Below are 13,651 nucleotides of genomic sequence, written 5' to 3'. Positions count from 1 at the left end.
TTCATGTTTTGGCACTAGAAACATGAACATTTTGATTTTATTCAGCTCTCTGGGATGTTGCTGGCTGAGTATTTAGGTTTAATGTATATATTGTTTTCTGCTTAATATATATTAAATATGGTTTAACATTTCTTTCAGAATTAAATTCAGCTTGATGTTATAAGTTTTCAAATAGGGAGGTCCTTGGATATCTGTGAGGACATCAGGTTCCTCTCCATAAAATTTTTATACTTCTTGACCAGCTCACATTATTTTTTGTGGCTGTATATTAATAAAAATGTTTTCTGCAAAGATAGAACTGTTTTCCTTTGGATCACTTGTCTTTGACTTGTTAGGACAGGACAAATGTGTTTATTTTTACAAGAGGTTCCATTGCAGTGCATTAGTCCTTGTTGGAAATTCTTAGGAGGATCAAAACTTCCAATATATCTAGGTGGTCTCTAAGTACCTGCAGGTATTTCCAGTCAGTTTAGCATGGACTCTTTTGAAACCTAGAACTGTTAAGATGCTTCATTATCTTTGAATGAGGGATAAATGTTGTGCTGTGAAGTATGTACCATTAGATTCTCACTCACTGAAGGTGAAGTTGTTGTGGGCATGCTATGCTGGCGCCGGAAGCGTAGCGACACTTGCGGGCTGCCCCCAGAACACTCTACGCAAAAGATGTATTTCACTGTGTGTTTCGATGTACATGTGACTAATAAAGATATCATATCTTATCATATCAAATTCATGTCCATGTATAACACATCCATTTGTCTATTTTTTCTCTCTCTAACTGTCCTCATTAATCTGACAGCTCCTTAATCATTGGTATTCCCTAGCATCAGCCTATCAGAGATATTCCCTTTGATCCCTCCCACCCCATCCTCTCTGCAACTTAAAACTAACTTGTTTACTCACTTTTATATTTATAATGATGGGTCTTTGACCCAAAACATCAACTCTGTTTCTCTTTCCACAGAGGCTGCCTGACCTGCTGAATGTTTCCTGCTTTTATTTGAAGGGTCCCAGTGTGGTTGGAGACAGCAGGGTAAGTGAGTTGGTATTTGAAGCAATTACAATTAAGAATAAAAGCAGAAATTCAAAGCCTTGGTATGGTTCCAGCCAAAAGACTCTGCCCTGATTTGAAATAAATGTGTTCCAGGCACCAGTCACCTCGATGATGCATAACCCAAGGGCACTTAGTTACTTGGTGAGGTTCACAGGGCATGATATATTTTTCACAATTGATGCATGGCAATATGTTTAAGATCTTCAAAATTTTGAACTGAGTATATTCTGTTTTAATGGGCCTGTTACGTAAATTAGATAATGGAGAGAAGGTATACAGAGGACCCATGCAAAATAGAATTAGACCAGACACCGGAAAATAGTGGTGAGTTATTGGCATCAAGAATATATCGCCAGAATGTTGTCTAAGAATGGGTTTGCCTCAGACCTTAAAAAAGGGATTGAATAAGTCCCTGAGAATTACAAAAGTGAAGGTTACTTGCAACATTGATGTCAGTTGCTGTAGCCTGTTGGCTGTGCTTCAATTACCAGTTGGATTTCTGAGTAATCTCAAAATTATTTATTAAACTTGTTTGGCTTCCCTCAGGTGTTTCAATCATGGTTTAGGAAGTTGATGGTTTACTTATGCTACACTGTCTTGGAATGGGACAAGATTCATTTCTCATTGAGGAAAACATAATTACATAAAGAATTGATTGGTAGAATAATTTGGTAGAATAGCCAGACATCCTGCAAGCAAAATACACAAACAGTAAATATAATTACTTTTTATACAACAGATTGCAGGGAATTAAGTTAAATTCTAAAAACAAGAAACTGGAAGCAAGATATCAGCTTTCTATTATTTTTAGTTGAGTCACAGGGAATTGAACACTTCTTACAATCTGCACCGTGCACCGTACTTCTCCTCTCTGTGCTCATCTATGATGGCGATGAGATCAATACATAGCACCCTACATGTGATCTGACTAGTATGTTGTCCAGCCTCAGCAAGTCTGTGTTTCACTATGCTGTCTACATATCTCAAATGGCATATTTTTAATCTACTGCCGGATTATAAAGTGTCATACAAACACGTTGTATGTGAGTGTGCACACATACACATCTGTACGTCATGTGCATTTGCAATGCTGGCTTTACGTATCTGTATTTTTCAAATATTTAAGGCTAAGTTTTCTAGTTTGAGCTGCTAATGCTGATTTTTGCCTGCAAGCCATGACATTTAGGTTACTTTCTTAATTTCCATTGAAACAATGGAAAATAATGGGCAAAGTTCCCAATATGCACAGCTGGAGGGCAAGGCTACTTGTTGACATCACTAACTTGGACAGTTATTCCTCTGCCTTTTTGGCACCTTTGTTTTCCATTCCTTTGTTACTTTAGTGGGTGGATTCAGGAATGTAACATGTCTACCTCTTAGTTCTGATATCATGTAAAATGTTTGTTCCAGTTAATGTAAATGTGTATTTGGACTGAAGTGAAAATGATATTAACTAATATTAATGATTATTTCCTGGGACTTCTGATTCAGGGATACACTGAACAATCACATTGTTTTACCCTCGCTTCCATACTAAATAACATACAGATTCATTCTGACAATATCCTATATAAACAATTACAAATGAGGTCACTAGCTTCAAACACCCAAAAGTGATTAATATCGAAAGCATACAGAAACTCTCCAATCAGAACGCAGAATCTGACCAAGAATTTTGTGTGATATTCAGAGCCAATCATTGTATGAGTTGCAAAGTAGTCACAGATTTTAAACCGCATTAATAACCAACATTTCCACCAGCATTTGCCATCTTTATGTCTAACAGTTCTCCATCATGTGTTCGGCGTGTTTCCCAGTGATCAGAGTCCATAAAGGGAAAAAAGATGCTTTGAAATAACTTACTAATTAAAATTGCTTTTTTATCCACTTGGAACTTCAAGGTCCAAATTTCAGACATGAGCAGATTTATTGCTGTATTACTAGTCTCTGTGGTGTAATTATAGTGAGTGAACCGAAAATTTATAAGTAGTCATTTCTCTGGGACAAACAGCAGTTTAATTTCATTTTAATATATTTTCATGTGTCATGTTCAATGAAAGAAGCTTATTCATTTTAATGAAGATGTTTGAGGAGTTTAAAATAAGATAACAAAGGAAAAATTTTAAATTATAAGAATCTACCATTCCTTCCCTTCCCTTCCCACTTCAATGGATTTGTAATTGCTGACTGAAAATTACTCATCTTTCAGACAATAAAGTGAAGAAGAAGAAGATTTTCCATTGCTCTGTAGCAGTGGTTCATGCATATATTTGTCAAGATAGGAACAAGTCATAGTCCTCAAAAATATGTTGTATCATATTGTCTATCATTTTCTACCAGGCCCAGTTGATGCTCAGGAAGCCTAAGTTCAATATTGCCCTTCAAGGTTATGCAAGTTTCTGAAAGAACATTTTCAAAAATTTGTCCAAAAACACAGTGCACTGTGTCACTGCTAGTAGAGCCACTGCCTCACAGCATCAGTGACCTGGGATCAATCCTGACCTTACATACTGTCTTTGTGGAGTTTGCACTTTCTCCCTGTGACCTCATGAGTTTCCTCCGGGTGCTCCAGTCATCTCTCATATCCCAAAGATGTGCAGGTTGGTAGGTTAATTGGCCACTATAAATTGTCCCTAGTGTGTAGGTGAGTGAAAGAATCTGAGGGCAGTTCATGTGAATGTGGGGAGAACAAAATGGAATTAGTCTAGGATCAGGATCAGAATCAAAATCAGGTTTATTATCACTAAGTTATGTGACGTGAAATTTGCTGTTTTGCAGCAGCAGTACAGTGCAAAGACATAAAAAGAACTATAAATTACAAACTAAATAGTGCAATAATAAAGGAATAATGAGGTAGTGTTCATGGACTGTTCAGAAATCTGATGGCTGAGGGGAAGAAGCTGTTTCCAAGTCATTGAGTGTGGGTCTTCAGGCTTCTGTACCTCCTCCCAATGGTAGTAATGAGAAGAGGGCATGTTCTGGATGGTGAGGGTCCTTAGTGATATATGCCGTCTTCTTGAGGCACCATCTCTTGAAGATATTCTCGATGGTGGGGATGGTTGTGTCTGTGATGGAGCTGGCTGAGTCTACAACCCTCTGCAGCTTCTTGTGTTCCTGTGCATTGGAGTCTCCATACCAGGCTGTGATATAACCAGTCAGAATGCTCTCGACCGTACACCTACAGAAATTTGCAAGAGTCTTTGGTGACATACCAAATCTCCAACTCCTAACGAAGTACAACCACTGGTGTGCCTTCTTCATGATTGCACCAATGTGTTGGGCCCCAGTATAGATCCTCTGAGGTGTTGATGCTCATGAACTTGGAGCTGCTCACCCTTTCCACTGCTGACTCCTCAATGAGGACTAGTGTGTGTTCTTCCGACTTCCCCTTCCTGAAGTCCATAATCGATTCCTTGGTCTTGCTGAAGTTCAGAACAAGGTTATTGTTGTGACACCACTCAACCAGCCGATCTCACTCACTCCTGTACGACTCCTTGTCACCATCTGAGATTTGGTGTTAATGGATGTTTGAGGTCTGCAGGGACTCAGTGGGCCAAATGGCCTGTCTCTGTGCTGTATGAAAAAAGGAGTTGAGGCCAAAAATCAGATCAGTCAAGATTTTATCGAATAATGAAATAAGATCAAAGAGCCAATGACTCATTCTTTCTTCTGGATCCTATACACAAGTTTAACAACTTACTTCAGATAACTCGAAGCCGTGTTTCAGTACTCTGAGAATGAACATAAAGCAAAACTGTTAAGGAGTTCTGTTTTGGATTTTTTTTGTACTTAGTTGTTGAGAATTAATAATGATCAGAAGGAGGACTGCTCCCTTATCTAAGGATGCAAATCCAAAGTCCTCCATGACAGACGGGGATGTCAGAGGGGATGTTTTAATGCTAGTTGAGCTTCACAGGAAGCCGTGAATTGCCACGAATTTACTTGTTCTTAGTATAATTATGTATACAAGTGGAAAGGCTGAATGGGATGCTGGATGCAGAAGAAAAACACAAAGATGCTCGTGCATATGCATGCAAATGTGCGCGCGCACACACACACATATATCTATATGCTGGTTATACTTTATAAAGAGCAGTCATTTTAAATAAGAACATCAGAAATAGGAGCAGCAGTAAACCATCTGGCCCCTCAAACATAGAACATAGAACAGTACAGCACTGGACAGGCCATTCGGCCCACAGTGTTGTGCCAGTCTTGATGCCAATTTATACTAAATATCCTCCTCCTGTGTATCATCCATATCCCTCCATTCCCTTCATATTCATGTGCCATCTAAAAGCCTCAAAATCTCCACCAAACTGCCTGCTTCTACTACTACCCGTGGTAACCTATTCCAGGCACCTACCACTCTCTGCGTAAAAAAAAACATGCCCCTCATGTCACCTTTAAACTTCCCCCAAACCTGCTCTGTCATTCATTAAGATTGTGGTTGATCTACCTCAGCGCTATTTCCCAACACTATCCCTATAATCCTTGATTCCCTTAATTCCAGAAATCTATTGATCTGTTTTCAATGGATACAATGAGTGAGACGCCACAGCTGGCAGGGATAGAGAGTTCTAGTCATTTTAGACCTATAACGGCCTATCCCTTAATCTCATCTATGCCCTCCTGGCCCTAGACTCCTCAGTCGGGGGAAATATCCACCCTGCTTCCAGCCTGTCGAGCCCTTTCAGAGTTTTGTAAGTGTTAATGAGATTTCTTCTCATCCTACTAAACTCGAATGAATATTGATGCAGCCAACTCAGTCTCTTCTTGTAAGGCAAACTGCTATTCCTGGAAGTAATCCAGGGAATCTTTGTCACACTTACTCAATGATGAATATATTTTTCTTAGTTAAGGATATTATTAACCTTGGATGATGTGACCTTGAATGAGGCTGCTTTTGCCTTGATGGGTATACCCTGCTAAGACATAGATTATGAAAGAGATGCACTGAATATCCTTCAATTTTGTGTGAGCGCTTGGCAAGGATGCAAGTAGGTAATTATATAATTGAGACAACTTCACGTCAATGAATTGGGAAGAGTGCATTTCTTTGCTTCAATATCTGCCTTTGCCCAAAGTAACCCAAGCTTTTAATCTGCACAAGTAATTAAGATGAATCGGTAAATCTGAAAACTTGTAAATTGTTTCATTCACAGACATGCTCCAGGGGCAGGTGCAAAGTGAAGTAAGTAGGAGCATGAGTCCCTCTCCCTCCAATAATCACTGAAGTTTATGTATGACATGAGTTTATAGATGTGCATACACACATTTGCCCCATTACTTTAAGGAAACACATGCATTACCTTCCAAGAGTCTGCAAATTAAAATTCCTGCACACACCCTCGTATCCTATAATTAACTATAAATCTCTATTGGCAGCAAAAACAAGAAGTTCAAAATGTTCCAGCAATCAGTTGCAGCCACTTTAACTACATTGTAGTTGACTTCTCCCATTATCCAAGACTGAGTGTGAACAGAGAAAAGCATTATTGGACAAGAATAACCAAATTCAATTATCTTCAAATTATACTTTTTCTTTTGCTTTCACGTTGCAGATAAAACTTTTACCATCTCCCTCAGAACTAAAAGATAACTACAAGAGCAAAATGGAGACTAAAAGAAGTCTTTAGCAGTTCACTATTTGGGGTCCTTAAAGATTGAGATCAAAGTCTGGATGGAGTCTTATACTCAGAAAATAGAGGTTTGAAGAAACTTAGAAGGTTATTGACCACAAACATTAATTCTGATTTCCCTTTTCCCAGATGCTGCTTAACCTACTGAGTATTTCTAACACATTTTGTTTTATTTCAGATATCCAGTAGCTGCAGTATTTTGCATTGGTTGAAGAGACATATTTAGTATGGGAATTTAAAGTAATTAGCTTTGATGCTTTCCCCTTGTGGTCTTAACAAGACTCCATTTCTGCTAATCACTGTTGCTGCTACCATAGAAGGTAATAGTTGGTGAAGTGGTTAAGCCATTAACCATTTGTATTAAAATTTCCTCTCAACAGTCTTAATGGTGGCGTTAACTCATTTTAAATTGGTTAATTCCCCCCTTTAGAGTGAGAGATTTGATATAAAAACATTCACCATTATTGTTATTTCCACCTTTGAAAGCTTAACAAACATTATGCATGGCTAAATAAGTTAAGAATAACAAAATGCAGAATCCATAACAACTACTATTGAGAGTACTTTTGAGCTCCTGGTATGGGCAACTTTAGCTCATACTTTCAATTTTATTCCAGTTCGTAATCTTGTTTTATCTGGATTAAATGTACCTTTACAAATTCACATATTATACTTAAGCTCTGTTATCATGCACATTATTGATTACAGACTGTTGCCCTTCTCTTATTCTCCTTGAAGTTCTTTCCTTCTGTGAAATTGACTTCCATCTGCTTTTGCACTTATCTTGTCCAGCCAACTACCTTGAGTTTTATGTGGTTAAAAACTTGTTACAACCTCATCCTCTTTCCACATTTCTCTCTATTTTGAATCAATTTAAAATCAGTTCCATAAAATAATCAAAAAATGCACAAAATAAAGCCAGATTAGTGATACTAAATTAAGCAATTAAGGCATTAATTGTGGGAAGAATTGTTCAAAGGCAATTCATAAATAAGCAATGTACATATTTATCCACATTGTAAGCTAATATTTCTTCAGACTGACACTCCAGAACTGGAAAGAAACAATCTTTGAAGAATTTGCAATATTAGTAATATAATTTAATTAATTGTGCTGGATAATTTAAAATGCTTTAATGCCCTTTCCAACTAGTTCACTCCAAATTCCATGCAAAGCAATTCTATCTTCAGGCATATCATTTTTAGTTTGTATTATACAGCTATTGTCCTTACAAATCTAAGACTTCTTTAAGTGTTCTGTACCACTGTCCAGGCAGATTATTCAACTGGGGAGGGGGGGGGGTGATGAATTTGACCTTGAGCTAACCGACATAATGAACAATTAGACAGGAATTGGCATGAAGCTCTCGGCTAATATCACAGACACTTGGATAACCATTACCACCTGAAAATGTTCACAAATCACATGAAGCTTAGTCTACAGTTCCTTGCTATTTATTTGGTATTTTATTTCCATTAAGCAAGTCTGAGTTCCCCACTTCTGATAAGGTTTTTATTGCATATCAAATAAAATCTGTTGGTAATTTTTCGGTCAAATGGAATGAAGTTATAGGTATTGAAGGGAGATTAACCTAGAGTTAAATTCAAAATGTACAACATTTCTGAACTGTAGTTTACTCCATTGATAAGCTAGTTTATTCTAAAATCCCTATTTTTAGCAGTTTACACTAGATGGGTCTAATTCTTCCTTTTTGCATGCTGTGAGCCTATGATTGTACAGTACAGGATAAAAAAGATCCAAAATTAAGATATATTGCATATGTGTATATATACACACGTAGTGTATACATGTACACATGGAGTGCAACTAATTGGTTAGCCTGGTTAAAATGATGGGCTAATTTTACCCCCATTTGTCTTCTGGGGAAGATAAACAACAATTAAAAATATCAAGGAGCACAACCTAATAAATGCAATGCTTGTGAGGATAGTGGACAGATAGCTATTCTGTGCACACTCACTGCTTTAGTGGGGCATAATATGCAATATATCATGTGTGATAAATCAGTAACCCATTATTAGAATGTAGGTTTGAACAGTTATCATTAAAAATGTGTTGTATCTAAGGTAAAATGAGTGTGTGCACTGCCAGGGGATTTTGGGTAAACAACTCTAAACTGAGTAATAGTTGAACAAGATCTTTAAGTGACTCACAATAAATTAAAATTTGCTTTCAGTGTTTACATTCGGAGTCTTTAGGATCAGATCAGGTAATTAGTGGAGTGGAGAACAGGGGTGATGTTGCTAGTAAAGAGCCTTGAAACATTTTTCCTGACTTCCATTTCAAAGATCTTCTTTACTTTTGGATATATTACTACTAGGACATCATAAATAAAGCATTTTATTTCAGTCTTGAGGTCTAAATTTTTCTGAATATTTTATATATATTTTATTTATTGTCATATAGGTTGAATGTTTTTCACTTTTAGATTCCCTCATTCCAAAATACTGTTCTTTAACCCCGGTTGGTGGGCATGTGATCTTCTGCCAGCCCTTTGTCCCTCTACTTCCCAGTGCTGAGTCTGGGATCAGTCACTGTGATTCAGCTGTCACACTCTGCCTGTTTTCTTTGTGTGCTCAATGGGATGCAGTAGTGAATAAGTAGGGGAGTACTGTTGAACTCTGTGTTGGGGCCTTGCCTTCTGGTAATGCTGACTCTCACACCTGCTGTGCGTCATGGATTCTCTGTCAGATGTGGAATGTGCTCACTGCTAACATAATGAATTCCTATAGAAATATTTTGACATCTTTTAGCCTAAGAGGTAATCTGAACTTATTCTACAGGATGTGAAGAATTTACTACTGCGTCCCAGCATAAGGCAACACTTTTCTACATTTTTGCCCTTGATGGGTTAGATTATCAGATTATTGTTGCACTTACTGTTTCCATATTAGAAGCATATGGGTGAAAGTGAGTGATCTCTCTCTATCATCATCAGAGTGCAAGGGTGGCTCTCTCTTTGCTACCACCTTACACAACTGAACTTTCAGCACCAACTGGATGGGAAAGAGGAGGCATTGTGACAGTGGACAAACCAAATGGCTCCTTTGTTGCCAAGTACAGAACGTCTGGCTAGTTTCAAAACTTTTGGAGCATCCAATAGTTTCTACCGACTTTTTGACATTACATTCAAAATGAACAGTGCTAAAACCATCCATTCCCTTTTCCCAGACAACCCAGCAGACTCCTAGTAGAGCATGAAGATATCTAGGCCCCATTTCACAACCCATCCACCACCTCCTGTTCACTATGACCACTAATCCATCTTACTTAAACATTTTAGACCATGAGCACTACAATTTTAAAAGCGATAAGATTAATTGGAAAAACTTATGTTCTTAATCTTTTAGATGAAGGATGAGAAAAGCAATGGATTTGTCAGTCCTCCCACTGTTTGCTTAGGATAGTAAAATTGGCGCTTAAGCTCATGTGCCCAATTAGGTTTATCATCCATTCCCCAACTGTACCATTGAAAAAACAATAAGATGCTGGAGGAACTCAGCAGGTCAGGCAGCATCCACGGAGAAAAGCAGACAGTCAACGTTTCATGTCAGGACCCTTCTTCAGGACTGGAGGTATCGGGGGAAAAACAGATCAGTGATAGGTGGATAAAAGAGGGGAGGCGGGGCGGGCACAGGGTGGTGATAGGTAGGTGCAGGTAAGAGATAGTGATAGGCAGGTGCGGGGGAGGAGGGGAGAGCAGATACACCGGGGACGGGTCAAGGTATGGAGGCAGGCAGCATGGGGGGAGGGGGGGAGAGGAAAAGGAGAGAGAGAAAAAATGGTGAGGGGAAAAAAGAGAGATAGGTTAGGAAAGGGAAGAAAAGAAGAGGCAAGCTGGAGAAGGGGGAAGCTTGGTTTACTTAAAGTGGGAGAATTTGATGTTCAATCCATTAGGCTGTAAGGTCCCAAGACAGAAAATGAGGTGCTGTTCCTCCAGTTTGCGTCTGGACTTCTCCCGGCAGTGGAGGAGGCCGAGGACTGACATATGAGTGATGGAGTGGGAGGGGGAGTTGAAGCGACTGGCAACAGGGAGATGCAGATCATGGTTATGGACGGAGCGTTGGTGTTTGGTCTCGTCAGTGTAGAGGAGGCCACACTTGGAGCACCGAGTGCAGTAGATGATATTAGAGGAGGTGCAGGTAAATCTCTGCCTCATCTGGAAGGACTGTTTGGGTCCCTGGATGGAGGTGATGGAGGCGGTGTAGGGTCAGGTGTTACACCTATGGCAGGAGCAGTGCCATTGTACCAACTGTAGCATTATAGCATCTGCGTCCATCTTGAACATTCACTGTAATTTTCTGTATTGGCATACTGACAGATTGTTTTGAATATTTTCCACTCAGGTGAAGAAATTTTTTAAAAGAAAAAGGACCAACCTAAAAATCTTTTGATCCTCCTTTCTTAATTTGAAATAATATCTTTTATTTCTCCTATTTACTTTATAATTTTGCATGCATCTTGGAGATCATTTTTGTAACCATTTTCTCAATAGCAGAGTTCAAGCTTTCCTATTGTTTCCTCATAGTTCATTTCCTTAATACGAGGGGACTGTTTCGTTGCTCTTCACTGCATGTGCTTTTTGTTGCATTGTGACCAGAAAATGTGGCACAATAGTGCAGCAGTCAGTGTTGTTGCCTCCAGGGTTCTAGGTTGAATCCTGACCTCAGCTGCCGTCTATGTGAAGTTAGCACATTCTCCCTGTGAGTGCGTGGGTTTCCCCCATTTCTTCCAGGTTCCTCACATATCTCAAAGGTGAGCTGGTATGTTAATTGGCTACTGTAAATTACCCTTTATTTTGGAATGAGGGATAAAGGTTAAGTATTAGATGCCGCTAGGTACATTAATCAGAGCAAGGTCCTTCACTGGGATATGTATGAAGTCATTGACTCATTGTATTCATGCCATGAAGTAGGTAAGTGGCAAAGGAATCTAGGGGAGTTGATGGGAATGTGAGAAAGAATAACTTGCAGTGCTACAGAGAAAACAAGGAATGGGGAATGAAACTTTGTGGATTGATCTGCTGGGAGTTGGATTTGATTGGCCAAATGGCTTCATTCTGTACTGTAATGTCAGTAAATAATGTAGAAATTGTTTGGGTGTGTGCCAAGTGTAAAGTTCCAGCATAATAGTTAATGATTTGTACACCACATTTCTGACTGCATTCCTTCCAAAAAAAAAGTCAGTAATATTTTTCAGGCATAGATGGTAAATTAACCACTATAGTTGGGTCTTGACCAGGTTATATTGGGGTGGAATTTTCCATCAGCAGTAATGGGACAATATACATAGTTAAATTTGAGGAAATCAACCCACTAAATTCTAGCAAATCCTGGTATTCCAGAATACGCCTTCCCTCATTTAAAAAAAAAATTCTGGCAAAAATTGCAGAGGATCAATGACATGCAAGAACAGTGATAGCATCAGGCAAACCTAGCAACCAATCATGTGCAAGCATTTTCTGAGAGCAACAAAATTAAAAAAAACACTAATGTTTTACGGAAATCAAATTAATTTGAGACACACACATGGGTTTAATGTAGAAGCTGAAATATCAACCACACTTAATTCCTTTGTGAAAACAGAGTTGCTAAGTGCAATTTTGAAAGATTGACAATCAACATATACCAATTAATTTTTTTTGGATCAAGGAGATTGTCCAACAGTAATTACATCTAATACACCATTACAAATTCAGTTATACTTCATTCGACAAGGCTTAATATTTTCAAGGCTTTTTACAATGAGAATGATGTGTAAAAAGTTGAAGCTCAGGTCAAATCACTGAATCTCTGTTGACTGCATCTGTGAGCAGGGTCTCAATAACAACGTGCTTTGTATTTCAGGATTTAACTGTCAGTAGTTGCAGCTGTCAGAAGTTGCTGATGGTAGTGCAGACTGATAATGGCAAAGAATAATATATGATCTATATTATTTGCTCTATTGTAATTTTTTCAACTGAACACTAATCAATGGATAAAAATTTAATACCTACTGCATCGAGTTTACACAAATCACTACAGATACTGGAGACAAGTAGCAGGATCTCTTTATCCTCTGCACCATATTCCTCTCTTCCAAATTCTATACCTTAAACTATATTTAGAAGCATTATGTTTATGACCACATCATACGACGAACCAAAGTCTATGGAAATCATGTGAGGAGAAGCTCCACTGGCTGGAGTCATAACAAGCATGAAAGTAAGTGTGGGAATCCAATCACATAAACCTCAGGTTTCTGCTGTAGAAGGTCTTTAGGTCAATGTTTCATGCCCACCTTTAGGTGCTTCAACAATGATGATATTTATTGATGGTTGAGTTTTCAGTAACATATCCAGCTCCTTGGATAATGAAGTTGTCCATGTCTGTATGTAGCAACATTCATTCTTCGGTTGATAATTGATTGGTAAATAACCTCTGTCCCATACACGTACCAGGAAATGATTCTCTCCAACAAGAGAAAATCTAACTACAGCCTTTCTTCAATATTTCACCATTGACCAGAAAATTGACTGGACAGGCTATCTAAAAAGTATAGCTACAAGTGCAGGTGAGAGCCTGGGTATTCAAGAAAGAGTGACCCAACCCCCAGCTCATCAAAGCTTTTCAAGAACCCATGAGGCACAAGGTAGAAGTGTTGTGGCATTCTCTCCAAAGACATAAGGAGCTCAGTACCATTCAGAACAAAACAGCTGACTTCATTTGTACTCTACCATAAATATTCTATCATGCCTGCAGTGTGTGCTATACACCAGATTAATTCAGCAGCCACAAGAGCTTCTTCATCACCATTCATCAAACTCATGACCTTTACTGACTAGAAGGACAAAAGCAGAAGGTGCATGGGCACATCACCTTCTCCAACTCGGACACTATCCTGAGGTTAAGCTATCTTCCCATTACTTCATTGTCATGGGGTTGTAATCCTGGAA

This window comes from Pristis pectinata, chromosome 16 (genome assembly GCF_009764475.1).
Source record: "Pristis pectinata isolate sPriPec2 chromosome 16, sPriPec2.1.pri, whole genome shotgun sequence".
In the NCBI taxonomy this organism is placed as follows: domain Eukaryota; kingdom Metazoa; phylum Chordata; class Chondrichthyes; order Rhinopristiformes; family Pristidae; genus Pristis; species Pristis pectinata.
This window is presented reverse-complemented; position numbering follows the sequence as displayed.